The 14,853-nt window shown below is 44.7% G+C and overlaps 1 protein-coding gene and 1 long non-coding RNA gene across 7 annotated transcripts in view; one reads left to right on the top strand and one right to left on the bottom strand.

Annotated features, from left to right (window-relative positions):
* Window positions 1–14,853, top strand: part of EDA (ectodysplasin A) — a 1,298,941-nt gene that overhangs the window by 846,077 nt on the left and 438,011 nt on the right. The window lies entirely within an intron of this gene.
* LOC138261222 (uncharacterized) overlaps window positions 8,042–14,853 on the bottom strand; it is a 50,377-nt gene continuing 43,565 nt past the window's right edge. The window contains exon 3 of the long non-coding RNA XR_011199057.1: window positions 8,042–8,619. This is a non-coding gene — a long non-coding RNA (uncharacterized lncRNA). The remainder of the gene's footprint in view (window positions 8,620–14,853) is intronic.

The following is a 14,853-nucleotide window of genomic DNA, read 5'->3' on the forward strand; positions in this document are numbered from 1 at the left end:
CTGACAGTTCCCCGCTCGTTGGCCCTTTCCAAGTTCTTTCAACCTCGACTGATGTGATCAGTTGACTCTGTCTTGTCTGCAGTTAGCCAGGCACAGGTCCCACCCTCACTCCAGCCGCCCCCATGTCGCCAAGCTGGCTGCAATACCACAAGGCCCCAGCAGGCTGCGTGGGTGGGACAGTCCAGTTCGCGCTATCAGAGCTTTGCAGCAGGCCGCGCCGGCATCCATTCTCAGGTGATGGATTACATTGTGCACAGGCACTCCTCTGCTCTTTGTCACTGCCAGTGGTGTGGGCACTCTGGGCTCCATGCGGTGTCACAATTCGCTCCGATGCTGCTTCAGGATCGTGGATTCACAGCCGGTACAGGGAACCTGGGGATTATGCTGCCACCATCTTTGGCAGTCAGCCACGCGCCCCCCCCCCCTACCAACACTGATAGCACTGTTTAGCAGTACCTTAGAGCCACCGCCGCACTTGTTTTACGAATACAGTGCCGTACAGTCCTGCATATGAGTCGTGGGTGACTGGTCCCACCCCACGTTAAGCTGTTAGAGTGCCCCTTGGTGAGAAAATGAACTGCTGAGAGCCAGTCAAGAGCCACCGATTCCCCTGCCAGCTTGAGATGGCTCTGGTCGTGGGCTCCCAGGTGAGTAGACGATACTGTGGCTGACTTGCCAAGCTCTCTCATGTCCGGCCCAGCCCTGGGCCCTGCACATCCTCATTGTGTATGAAGGTGAGAACCGGATGTTGACATTGCAGAAAACTACCCTCTTTCTGGCATGGTTAACCGCACTTATTCCAGTATTGGAACTTTCATAAATTCACATGCTTGAATCATTCCCCGTCGCCGAGATGGGAGTCGCCGGTACCTTAGAAAAGATAATGGGGGTTATTACAACTTTGGAGGAGGTGTTAATCCGTCCCAAAAGTGACGGATATACCACCAGCCGTATTACGAGTCCATTATATCCTATGGAACTCGTAATACGCCTGGTGGTACATCTGTCACTTTACAGTCACTTTTGGGACGGATTAACACCTCCTCCAAAGTTGTAATAACCCCCAATGTCTCCATAGACATAACCATAGAGGCCTAATGCCTTACTATTAAATAATCTATCCAAGTCGTTATGTAAAAAAAGGACTAAACTTTAGAGTCCACCAATCAGAAGACCCCACACTCTAGAGCCCACCTGAGAGAAGCTCCAGTCCCTCAGATTTTCTAAGCACTAGTGTGTATCATTAAAAGAAATTGTTGAGAGAAGTAAGGTGAGATTCTCCGGGGAGGTGGGTGGGTCGCATTTAAATCTATGAAAGATTCCAATATTGTAGAATTATTGTTTCAGGTAAGTAACTTATTTTATTACTCCAGTATTGGAACTTTCATAGATTCACATGCTTGAATCAGACTACAAAGCAGTATTCATGGCACATTGCATTGACAGTAAATCATTAGAATTGTTGAAAGATACCTATTTTATCTGATAGAGTACATAAGTATTATAACATGTAAACATGCTCTCACTTATAAATACATCTGTACAGTTACTTATCGTTGTAAACAATTATACATACATTTAAAAACATGGACGAAAACCAAACCATCAAAATATGCAATGTGCAGTACCAGAAAACAAGGATGGCGGGAAGTTAGAGTTAGCTCACCTATACTAGAAAAGATGCAGCAGGACCGCCTGGCCAACCGCCAAATCACCTTGAGGTCTTGCATCCAGACAGTAATGTCTTCTAAACGTGTGTGTACTCTTTCAGGTGGCCGCTCTGCAAATCTCTTGTAGAGGAACACCTGCGAATAATGCCATTGATGTTGAGACAGATCTTGTGTAATGGGCACATACCAAAATTTGTAAAGGTCTGGCAGCTGCCTGGTGCCAAAATTTTATAGCAGCTACTATCCATCTCGCTATGCCTTGTTGAGATAGGGGTTGGCCTTTTCGAGGAGCGCTATAAGCGACAAATAATTGTTTCAACTCGTGAAAGTGTTTGGTTTTCTCCAAATAAAACTTAATACATATTTTTATGTCCAGTGAGTGAAGAGCCCATTCTGCTATAGATGACGGATTTGGGACGAAAGTCTTTTAGATCAAATGCTCATTAATGTGGAAGTCTGATGGTACTTTGGGAACAAACTTTGGGTTTGTGCAAAGGATTACCCTGTCGTCTTTAAATTGAAGGAAAGGCCCTTGAATTGTAAGGCCTGGATCTCGCTGATACATCTAGCAGAAGTAAGATCCACTGGAAGAGCAACTTTCCACAATAAGTGTTTCAATTCTGCTTTGTGAATTGGTTCAAATGGATGTCTCATGAGCCAAGCTAGTACTGTGTTGAGTTGCCAGGAAGACTGGTGAGGTCTTACTAGTGGTAAAACTCTAAACAGTACTTTGATAAATTGTTTTATTAACCTGGAGGACCATAAAGAAGATGTCGGGGAACGTCTGAAACAAGATATGGCTGCCAGGTGCACTGTAATGGATTCATGAGCTAATCCTGAAGATGCCAGATGCAGGAGATAGGACAATATCACTTCTGGTGCTGACAATAGTGGATTTATCTGTTCTTGCTGACACCATAAACAAAACCTATTCCACTTCAAAGAGTAAGTTTTGTTTGTGGTATCAGCCCTGGCCTTTGAGAGTATTTTTCTACATTCTGGGTGAATATTTGAGTGGGCAAACTCCTTGTGTTCAGGAGTCAAGCTGATAATTTCAGTGAGTTGGGGTCCAGGTGTATGACTTGACCCTCATTCATCCTTAGCAGATATGGTGAGATCTTCAGCGGATTGTGGTCTCTCTCTGACAGTAGGAACAGTTCTGAGAAAAAATGCTGGCGAGGCCAATATGGGGATATCAGGAGTAGTCTGCAACGTTCTCTCTTGATTTTTGTGAGCACTCTTGACATAAGGGGAATGGGTGGAAAAGCGTAGGCAAATATTCCGCACCATGCCATCAAAAACGAATTCCCCCACGACCCTGGGTGGTTACCCCAGCTTGAGTAGAAGTGGAATTCTGTGGGGTTGCGAAGAGATCTAAGTTGGGTTTGCACCATTTTTTGAAGACTTAGTCAAGAGATTCTTGATTCAATTCCCATTCGTGGCAGGATGATGTTAGTCTGCTGAGGGTGTCTGTTGTCTCGTTCTGTCTCCCTAGTAGGGGTTCAGCTCGTAAACTCACCCCATTTTGAATAGCCTAAATCCAAATATTTTCAGATTCTTGAGATAGGAGAAAAGACCTTTCTCTGCTTGTTCAGGTAATGCATTGTTGTTGTATAGTCTGTTCTTATGAGGATAGCAGATTGTTTTATTCTGAGGAGGAAAGCTTGTAGAGCCAGAAATACTGCTTTGAGCTCTAAGAAATTGATGTGACATTTTTGAAGAGAGCTTTTCCACCTTCCGCTGACCTGCAGGTCTTGTAAATATGCCCTCCATCCTTCCAGATAGGTGTCCATGGTAATGACCAGCGGGGGACGTTGAAGCAGAAAAGGAAGGCCTATCGCAATGTTTGATTGTTTTGTCCACCAGTAGAGTGCTTCGATCACGCATGAAGTCACTATGACAATGTGCATGAATTACCTTCTCTTTTGTATCCGTTGAAGATCTAATTCCTCTTGTAGGGGGCGCATTCTTAAGCGGCAAAATGGAATTAGCTGAATGCAAGATGACATCATCCCAAATAAAGACTTGGAACTGCCTAATGAAAGAAAGTTTTGTTCTTTGAACTTTGGTTGCTAAGGACATAAGTTTGGTTTGTCTTTCCAATGTGGGAAAGGCTTTGTCTCTGATCATGTCTATTGTCGCTCCTAAGAAAGTAGTTACTCTTGCTGGCAAGATCTTTGATTTGTTCCAATATAGAGTGAGACCTAGCTCATCTAATAATTCCATGCAAGCTTTTGGAGAGTTGTGAGCTTCCCGACTCGACTGTGCGTTTATGAGCCAATCGTCTAAATACGGAAATTATTGGTGTTTTTGCTTTCTCAACCAAGCTGCTACCGGAGCCAGGCACTTCGTGAATATTCTGGAGGCTGATCTCATGCCAAAAGGAAGAGCCCTGAACTGGAAATGGCTGCTGGCTACTGTAAAGCGGAGAAACTTTCTGTGGGCAGGTGAGATTGGGATATTAATCCGCAGGCACCAACCGCGATGATTACTGGGTGCCTGGATCTCCTGTCATCCTGATCGGCGTGGATCCTGCATCATGGGTCCATGCAGGATAGTACCCCAATGCACTGCGTCTCTTGCATCTACCAAGGCTTGTTGGCATCTCCTCCAAGGGATCTTCAGGATCCGTGTAGCCCCAGCACTCTTCCCTTTGACACAGAGCCCTCTGCATGCTTCTCCTGGGGAGTGGGACTCTTATTCAGTTGTGCTGCGTGGGCTCCTCTGCTACTCCTGGGTCCTCTTCCAGTGGGTCTCCTGTGGGGGTTTCCTTTTCTTCCTTGAACTCTCTGCCTTGCTGAGGGTCCCCTGAGCCCCACACCCCATGGGTTGAGTCCTCCCGGACCTTGCTGGTCCCCGGCAGACCCACTTTTCTTCTACCTCGACTCTTGCCTTTGCCAAAGCTTGTTGGTGGCTTTTCCACACCATAGACAGACTTCAATCTTCCATCCAACGTAGGACGTAGACTGCATCCTCCACGAGCTCTTCACTGACTCCAGAGGTGCATTGCTGACCATCTTCGTCCTACCGTCAACCAACTCCTGCAACCACAGACGGGTGAGTAGTGGCTCCTGCCAACACCGGACACTTCTGCAACTTCTCGACTTGGTCCCCTTCTTTTTCAGGTCTTTCTCTTCAGAAATCCACCACTGTTTTCTTGCAGTCTTGTCTGTGTGTTGCATTATCCTTTTTTTTCATTCCTTTTGGTGGTTTGGGGAAAATCCAGTAACTTACTCATTTCTTCCTGGTCGCTGGGGGTCACTGTGGTACTTACATTTGGGCTTTCCTAGTTCGCCCACCCTCTCTCTACAGATTCCACTTACCTGGGTGGGGGTCCTGCATTCACATTCCATTGTTTTAGTATATGGTTTGACCTCCCCTGAGGAACACTATTTTATTGCTATTGCACTGTTTTCTTCTGCTATTCATGCCCATTTCTGATTACTAGTGTACGTATTTAGTGTGTTTACTTACCTCCTATTGGAGGGTAGCCTATCTAGTACTTTTGGTAATTGTGTCACTAAAATAAAGTACCTTTATTTTTGTAACACTGAGTATTTTCTTTCATGTGTAAGTGCTGTGTGACTACCCTGGTATTGCATGAGATTTGCATGTCTCCTTGGCTGCTCATCCACAGCTACTTCTAGAGAGCCTGGCTTTTAGACACTGCCTACACTACACTAATAGGGGATACCTGGACCTGGAATAAGGTATAAGTACCTTAGGTACCCAACACATACCAGGCCAGCTTCCCATAGCTGTGAGCTGGGTCTAAGAAGTGTTTTAACAGCTGGCGGAGATGGCCTCCATGCCCATTCGTCTGAAGATAGGGAGCCGGAAAAAAAACACGATGTAAGCAAGCTTACAATTCCATACAAACACATAGATCTGTTGTGGTTGGAATTTACGTGATCTCCTCTTGCTCCCGGTAATTAATCAATTAAACCCATGATACTGGGCACCATGTTTACTTTCCCCATCAGGCACATTAGGGAGCTTGAAACCACACCCCACAGGCTTTATAAGTGGATGACATAGGCGATCCAACTGCTGAGACCGATTGGCCATTTGCAGAGACATTCTGAGAGTTGTTCAGGAAAAGCTCCTGTCCTGAGAGCAGCAGAAGCATATTTTGGTGAAAATTATCAAGCACAAGTGATATTCCATAAACTGCCAAAATCCATGAATGCAGAGCGTGATTCCAGGTAGCAAGTGTTGAAGGCAAGTATATTGCTTGTTGCTGCTCCTCAGCATGAATATACTAACTCATAATTGATTTGTTTAAACCTACATCACACTTAATAAGCACTCTGCATTCATATAGTGTATTTTGGCAGTTTATGCAAAATGGTGTTTGATAATTTTCACCTAAAATGCTTCGGTCGCTCTTAGGCCAGGGGCTTTTCCCGAATATCTCTCGAAACGTCTCTGCAAATAGGCACTCCCATTGCTTAGACCGATTGGCTATGCCAGTGCTTGTTGGAATAGATTACTGTTGTCTGAAATGGGTAGGATTGGATTTCCTAAAATGGTGGTTCCTCCTCATCTTTTGTATTTTGTTTTACTACTATGTCCCCAGGAGCTGTTCTAAAATGTTGAATTTGTTACTATTGGTATTATTACAGGGTGGTTGGCATAAGATTGTGTTGCAAAAATTGCAACTGCTGAGTGCAGAAGGTGGCTTGGGTGAACCAGACTTTGAGTGCTATTATGTGACAGCATAGCTGCAGTGGGTGACACATTGGTGCGCCATTGGTGATTACAAAGCTTTATTTGGCCAGGCAATTGCTGTAAGGCACCTGGTCCCAGTGATGTTCAATTCTGTGCAACATAATCAGGGATACTCATGCTAACTGTCAGTAGTTTTTCATTCTTAATGTTAGTGGGGCACAGCAACAATTGGGGTGTATGTCTCCAACACTTCCATTGTGATGGAATTTTGGAAAACTAGCTAGTAATGTAGAAGTATCTGCTTGGTGGGATGATGATCACAACCTCTAGTCATTTGAAGAATTGTGAGTGGTGAGGGACTTGCCAGTTGGCCAATTCTTGACATTTGGGCTATCACCCATAAAAGAAAGTTAATGTGGAAATGTGGTCATGTAGAACCACCAACTCATAATGTGCTGCAAACTGTGCTGCCTCATGGTTCTGTTGTGAGGCTGTTCATGTGCTGTGTTACTTTTTAATGGACCAAACCAGATGAGAGATTGACTTACAGGTACAGTTCATGGATAAGGAATGGCCTCAAGTGCTAGAACTACTGGCCATAGTGACTCACAATGCGAGGCTCAAGTTGATTCAATATAAAAAATATTCCATAGGGCCTATGTCAGCTCTAGTGGGCTTAATAGAATCTACCTTATGGTCAATGGTAGGTGTTGAAAATGTAGCTCAGCAGGTGTGGATCTTTTGTATATGTTCTGGAGTTTTGGGGCTCTGAGGCTACTTTGGGCTGCTGTTACAGAAATTCTGACCAAGATCACGGCTAGTTCAAATTTGTTACAAACCAAAAGGTGTATTTTAGGGGCTGGGGTATAGACCTAAAAAAGGGAAGGCTGAGACTAATTGTATAGGTTTTAGAGTACTTCTGGTCCTGTGCCAAACTGTTGTGATCTGGAAATCGATCTTTTTTGCAAAGAACTAAAAATAATACAGTGTGAATTAGTGGGATGTGTTGATGTTAGCACTACAACCTAAGAATGATGGCAGGCCAGGCAGCTGCTTGAAAGATGCGTTTGGTTGCAGTAAGATAGCTTAAAGTAAAAAAACACTACAATTGTGCTAAATGTCATACTAACATGGCACTTGGTACAGTGTTAGGTAGTCACATGAACATTGATTTTTTTATATAGAACCCAAAAATCTGTCCCGCCATTTTAGGCGTGTGATGTCATAATACAAAATGGCTGAAGCAAGGGCCAGTATATTATCATAAATGGAATATTAGTATTCCAGCACATAACTGTAATGGTTTTTAGCCAAGGATTTCAAAAATTTTGTAGTTTAATTGACTCATAGTACCCTATGATAGGTATGTAGATATATGATAGATATACAGGGTATTCCACATAACTTGCTCACCCCCCTTAACTTTTGAACGTCTAAAGAAAAAAAACTTAAAACAAAAATCATTGTTCATCACAAAATGTCTAGTTCATGTTGTTACTATTTTAGGGGCACTTGAGTCCCATATACAGGATGTACCAAAAGTCTATTACAACATTTTAAATGACACCCTGCATATTTTTGTTATCTCCTTTGTATATATTATACAAACGGAATTGGTAACATTAAAACATTAAAATACTTTTTATTGAAAAAGTATCAAGGTACAAATGTTATTGTTATTAATGTTTATTGTTATTTTAGTCCACAGTTTTTTTTTTTTAAAGGTTACAATTTGGTCATTTATCTAAAGCGTGTCCTCCTTATTATCCACCACAAACACAAATTCTAGTACATGGAAGAGACAATTGTTTACATTCACAAGCATGGGTACACAATGTTTCCCATCTACACTTAACAAGTTCCTTCCAGTATTTTGAAGCATCAGGCAAAAGTGACCACAGAGGTTCATATCCAGAATCTTCCCTCTGCCATCCCCACTGAGCTGGATCGGGTATATCAGGATTCACGTTCCACTTCTGAAACCACAAATGACTTGTTTGGAAAATAGCTCTCTTGCTGTTCTGTAACAAAGCAGCCTCACTTGGTGGCACATTTTCTAGAGAGCAATTGAGTGTGGTCACCATCCTTCTTCAACACTTGTTAACAGAATCTGTTTTAATGTTCTTATTGAATAATCTAATTACAAATTGCTGAAGCTGACTGAAACTGTCATTTGAAATAGCTGGTGGGCAATGAGATATCTCAGCCTGTAAATGTAGCCACGTTTCCCAACCTGTTTTCTTGCCACAGCCAGCAAATGCAGATACACTGTTGCAACCTGTAAATGCAAGGAAAAATAAAATACCATCACAAACACTTTAGCCTGGTTTATTAGCATACTCGTGGATAGGCAGTAGCCTTTGATGTTTTCCCAATACCATAATCTGTCCACAAATTTGAAAGATGTAAGCTGCTAAATGCATAAAGCAATAACTGCTACATCGGAATTAACAGTACGTATAGTTGTAGACTTCTGGCCACTTTCACTAGCATGTTTTGCATGTAACAGTTGTCTGGAATCAGCTTCTTCTTGATAACATAGTCCGAGTTCAGATACATTTTCGGGAATATTCATCATTTTAATCAATACAATTTTACTCTCTGGTATCTCAAGACTCAAAAAGTTAGAATCCAAGAATTGGAACAAATCATTTTTATCATCTTCATTTTGTAGAAAAGTCGCCCAGTTCTTTTTGGTATCTTTGTTGAACCTTTTACACAATAGTGTGGACCAAAACCTCACCTAGTTCTTTCTCCCTTTTTTAGAGACCCCTATATGTAACAATCAAGTACTATACCTACTAATTTTGATTTTGTAAGTATGTATGTTTAAGGCTGGAATACATAGGTGCTGTAGTCTTGAAAATGTCATACATTGTCTGGTTTTAAGAAATGGATGATTGCTAATCCATCCATAATAACACAATAACACAATTGCAGTGTCTGGAATGTTATTCATGTTATCTACAGCACCATTAAGCTTTTGCAAACAAGAGATGCTGTCAGACTTTGTCCCATTTCTTACCAATCCTCCCTCGGAAAGTGATGGGGATAATCAAGAGTCCCATGGGCAAAAAATTCCTTTCCTTATCCTACTCTATCTTGGCAAGCAATATACAGTCAAGAGAAAAGTTAGCAGTTGCTTTTCAAGATGTATACTTTGTGGTTCACAGATTTGGGACTACCTTATGAAATGAACATAGCTTGTTTCTAGGAATAGGTTAAAAAATAGATTTTTCGCAGCCTACCAGGCGTCCCTGAAGAAGCGTTCCATTTGAGTTCTCCCCATGTTGTCAGCAATGCGCCCACATTTATTTGCATTATCACTCATGATTAAGTTGAATGCAATATTCATAAGATTTTCGCCAATACCACAGGCATAAGGATTTCGGTTATCATGTGAAAACACTTGTGTAAGTTCCTTAACATCATTTACAAATTGAGTGTTGCAAGAGATGTTGTTTCATGACGAACGCAGTTATTTTAGTTTTCACTGAATCCCATTTCTTCATCGAATTGTCCCAGTAAGTTGGCAATTACACCTTCTCTCGTAGGGGATTTCCATGTATAGTCATAAGCACTGAATAGTTCAGCACGCCTGTGGGGACCCCGGAGCACTGATGTGAAGTATATTCTTAAGTGCAGATACCAGCCCTTTGAAAAAAGGTCTGTCAAAACCCCTTAAGAATACACTGTGCAGCCTATGTGAACAGCTACACAGGCCAAATTGTTAAAAAGAAAACAGCTGTATTGTAAATTCACGTTCAAACACTCATTTATTCTAGAAATGTAATAAAAAATACATTCTCATACTTTATTTACACCTCCCATGAGAATAAAACAATGCAGGGCAGTGTAGCCCATAGGCTGCCATTATACAGAATGTAAATAGAGCTGTGCCTTTAAGAAAGTAAAGTCTTCCTGTATCCCATCATGCACAGCAAAAGGCAGTTGCCTCAGTTCTTTTTTCTGGCTCCTTCTGACATGAACCTGAAGCATTGAGCTCTACCTCACAAAGCCTTTTTTGACAGAAATTCAATTAAAACCTTTTGAATTTCAGACGTTTTTAATATTGAGTGAACATTTGCTAACCTTTTCTGTCAAATTCTGACAGAAATTTAAGGTTTTCTATTTTAGAAATGCCTTCACTTTTTGATAAATGTCCGTCTTGTGGCAGAAAAAAGGCTAAAACAGACCCACACCGGGTCTGTATAATTTGCCTTCCATCCAGCCACAAACCTGACTCCTGTGACATCTGTAGAACTTTCTCCAGAAGGACCCTTCGTGATAGGGAGAAAATTCGACTTCAGGGAAGAGAGGACAGGAGAAGAAGTGGCCAATCTGCCACAGAGCGAGGAGAAGGTCAGTCTTCTACCAGGGCTCACCCTGTTTCCTCTGCAACTTCTGCCAGACCTGCTCAGAAACGGCATAGGTCTCCGACGACGTCGAGGGCATCGACGTCGAGGCTAGGAACGGCGCCAACATGCTCGCCGTCGAGGACCGGCTCACCGGCGAGAAAGAAGCATTGCTCGACGTCGGCAGCCGTTTTGCCGTTGAGGCGGCGTGGACGCTCGCCGTCGAGAAGATCTGGGTCCGGGTCGCCGTCGACACGACGAGGACGGTCAGCGTCGAGAAGATCTGGGTCCGGTTCACCGCCGACGCGACGAGGACGATCGGCGTAGAGAGAGAGTGCTCCCCGTCGAAGACGGTCGCCGTCATCACATCGACGTCGAGGAAGGTCGTCGTCGAGAGGATCTCAGCAACGGGGGGGATCAACACCAAGAGGCACCCGCCGTCACCGTACTTCGACGTCGAGGAGTGTGTCGACGTTGAGGCGACAGTCAAAAAGGCCCAGAAGGGTTTATACCACTTCAGAATCCTCGGCCTCACTCATCCTTCTTCCAGCTTCGCCTCAGCTGTCTCCCCAACAGCCGGCGTTGCCGCAGACACCGGTAACACCTACGGCTCCTCTTCCGGCTCCCCCTTCAGAGTCTGTGCCGGTGACTCCAGCGGAATCCATAAGGCATTCCAGGCATTCCTCTAGACGTTCGTCTTCCTCTCGGCACCATCGACATGAGTCACTTCAGAGATCTTCACATTCACGTCATAGACATTCCTCTTCGTCTACACAGGATTACTCTCCAACCCTGTCGGACTCACCGTCCCCGATGGTGTCCCCCATAGATTACGTGAATACCTTCCAAGAGGTCCTAGTGCGCGGGGTGACCAAACTAAATATCCCTCTGGCGGTACCCGCCCCATCGACCTCGGTGATCTTCGAGACTTTACACCAGAGAGCATCCTCAAGACCTTTACTTCCACTGGTCCCGGGTCTTCTTGAACCGGCAATGGATATTTTTCTGACACCGGCCACAACTAAATCTGCTCCTTCCAGGCTTATTAAAAAGTATCGCCCACCGGAACAAGACCCTCTATTCCTAAGGTCGGACCCAGTGCCTGACTCGGTTATAGTAGCGGCAAAGAAATTACAGTCTACATCTCCGTCTTCCTCCTCGCCTCCGGACAAGGAGAGTGGAAAGATCGATGCCGCAGGCCGAAAAGTATGTTCTACCGCAGCCATCACAATGAAAGCAGCCAGTGCTACTGCTTTATTAGGAAGATACGATCGTGCTCTTTGGGACTCTATGCTACAGTTTGCGGAGCACCTACCCAAAGACAAAAGGGAAGATTTCTTGGAGGATATGGGTGAGGGTGCCATGGTTTCCAACCAGGTGATAAGCGCTGCTGCTGATTCTTCGGTGCTGTCGGCACATAACTACGCTCATGGAGTAGCTTTACGATGACACGCTTGGTTGCAATTAACATCTCTCAAACCAGAGGCACAGCAGAGAATTCAGAATTTACCATTCTCAGGCTCCACCTTGTTCGGCTCTCATGCCGATGACGAGATGTCAAGAATGAAGTCTGAGCTAGACACTTTAAAAGCGGTAGGCATCGAACGCCCAAAGGAACAACGAAAAGTATTCCGTCCCTACCAGCAAAGACTATTCACCCACAGGTATCAGACACCACACTGGATGTCCTCACGTCCCCAGCAGCAACAACCGCATCAAAGGGCCTTCTCGACACAGCGAAAGTCGACAAGGGGTCGTTCCACGCTGCAAACTCAGGCAACTCGCCAGGCTCCTGCGTCTAAGCCCTGAATCTTCGCTTCCCCCTCCTCGGTTATCCACTCTGGTAGGGGGAAGTATCTCAAATCATCTGGACGAGTGGCTACGCATCACATCAGACGCCTGGGTATTGAATATTGTGCGAAATGGTTATGCTCTCAGATTCATCAGTCCTCCTCCATCTGTTCCACCCAAACCAGCCAGCCACCACCTCGAAGCTCTTCAGTTAGAAGTAGCAATCCTATTACAAAAAAGAGCAATAGAGCCCGTCCCGATCAATCAACGTGGGAAAGGGATTTATTCGAGGTATTTTCTAGTGCCAAAGAAGGACAGACAAGAGCTTCGTCCCATTCTAGACCTAAGGACCGCAAACAAGTGGATTCGCAGAGAGAAATTCAGGATGCTATTCTTACACCAAATTTACCCGCAACTTTGTCAGGGTGACTGGCTCTGCGCGATAGACCTTCGCAATGCTTATTTTCACATTCCGGTGAGCGAGAAACATCGAAAATTTCTAAGGTTCACCGTCGGCAAAAGTCATTACCAATTTGCAGTTCTACCCTTCGGCCTCAAATCAGCACCGAGAACTTTTTCCAAATGCATGGAGGTGGTAGCCGCCCATTTGAGGAAGCATTGAATATTTGTCTACCCCTATCTAGACGATTGGCTCATAAAGGCCTCCAACTATCTAGAGGCTCAACAACATTTCAACTGGGCTCAACAGCTGCTCCAGAATCTCGGTCTTCAAGTCAATCTTCTCAAGTCCACAGTAACGCCTGTTCAGAGGCTGCACTACTTAGGGGCCATTATAGATACCAATCAAGGAAAGGTGTTTCCTTCGGAGGAACGACGATTATCGATTCTCCAAAAGTGCAAACAACTAGAGAGAACACCACAGACCACTGCAAGAGTAATATCCTCTCTACTTGGCTTGATGGCGTCTTGTATCCATCTCGTTCCCAATGCTCGCCTCCATATGAGACCCTTACAGGAGTGCTAGGAGGATCAATGGTGCCAACTGATGGAAGATTGGGAGAGCTTCTTTCTCCCCACGCCCTACAATCCCTCAAGTGGTGGTGTTCACCCAACAATCTTTTGGCGGGGATTCCTTTCCAGCAAAAGACTCCAGCTCAAACCATCGTAACAGACGCATCGCAGCTCGGATGGGGAGCGCACATGGATCATCTTCGAGTCCAAGGCAAGTGGTCACAGAGAGAGAGTCTCTATCATATCAACCTGCTGGTGCTTCGCGCAGTCCATCTTGCGCTCAAGGCCTTCCTACCTTCTCTGAAAACGGAAACTCTCCTCCTCCAGACGGACAACGTGGCCACCATGTATTACGTAAACAAACAAGGAGGCACCAGGTCCAGGATATTATCCAGAGAGGCTCAGACAATCTGGCATTGGCTTCTAGCCAGGAACCTGTCGTTAGTGGCAACTCACCTGCCGGGCAGGCAGAATGTTCAAGCGGATGCTGTCAGCCGCGTAATGGACGAGAACCACGAATGGGTATTACACGACGACGTTGTTCGTTCCATTTTCGCACTATGGAGTACCCCCTCTATAGACCTATTCGCAACCCCAGAAAACAAAAAATGCCAAAGCTTCGCCTCCAGATATTACCATCCAGGGACGCTGGGGAATGCCCTGTGGATAAACTGGTCAGGAGCATTTCTTTACGCCTTTCCACCGCTTCCCCTGATACCGGCAGTCATCCAGAAGCTACCCAATGCTCAATCCAAAATTATTCTAATTGCTCCAGAATGGCCCCGCCAATGGTGGTTTCCAGACCTTCTTCACCGGTCACTCAAGCCACACATCAGACTGCCTCATCGTCCGGACCTTCTCACGAAGTTCCGAGGGCAGATATGTCATCCCAACCTCTCATCGTTGAGTTTGGCAGCATGGCTCCTGAGTTAGTGCAATATGGACACTTGAACTTACCTCAGGACTGTATGGAAATCCTAAGAGAAGCAAAGCGCCCTTCCACACGATCGGCTTATGCATGCAAGTGGAAAAGATTCTGTGTGTGGTGTTTGGACAACAACGTTGACCTGATATCCCGCGGAGAGGAAACTATCCTGCCATACTTTCTAAGTTTGGCAAAATCGGATTTACAATTGACATCAATAAAAGTGCACTTGGCGGCTCTAACAGCATATAGAAAGAGCCCCTCTCAACCCTCCTTTTTTAGGATCCCAATTATCAAGGACTTCCTGGAGGGCTTAAAAAAGGTCTTCCCTCCCATTAGGAGACCATCTCCTCCTTGTGAACTGAATGTTGTCCTCTCGCGTCTGATGCTACCTCCGTTCGAGCTAATACATAAAGCATCACTTCAACATCTCACGTGGAAAACTGCTTTTCTGGTTGCAATCACATCA

This window comes from Pleurodeles waltl, chromosome 2_1 (genome assembly GCF_031143425.1).
Source record: "Pleurodeles waltl isolate 20211129_DDA chromosome 2_1, aPleWal1.hap1.20221129, whole genome shotgun sequence".
NCBI lineage: Eukaryota > Metazoa > Chordata > Amphibia > Caudata > Salamandridae > Pleurodeles > Pleurodeles waltl.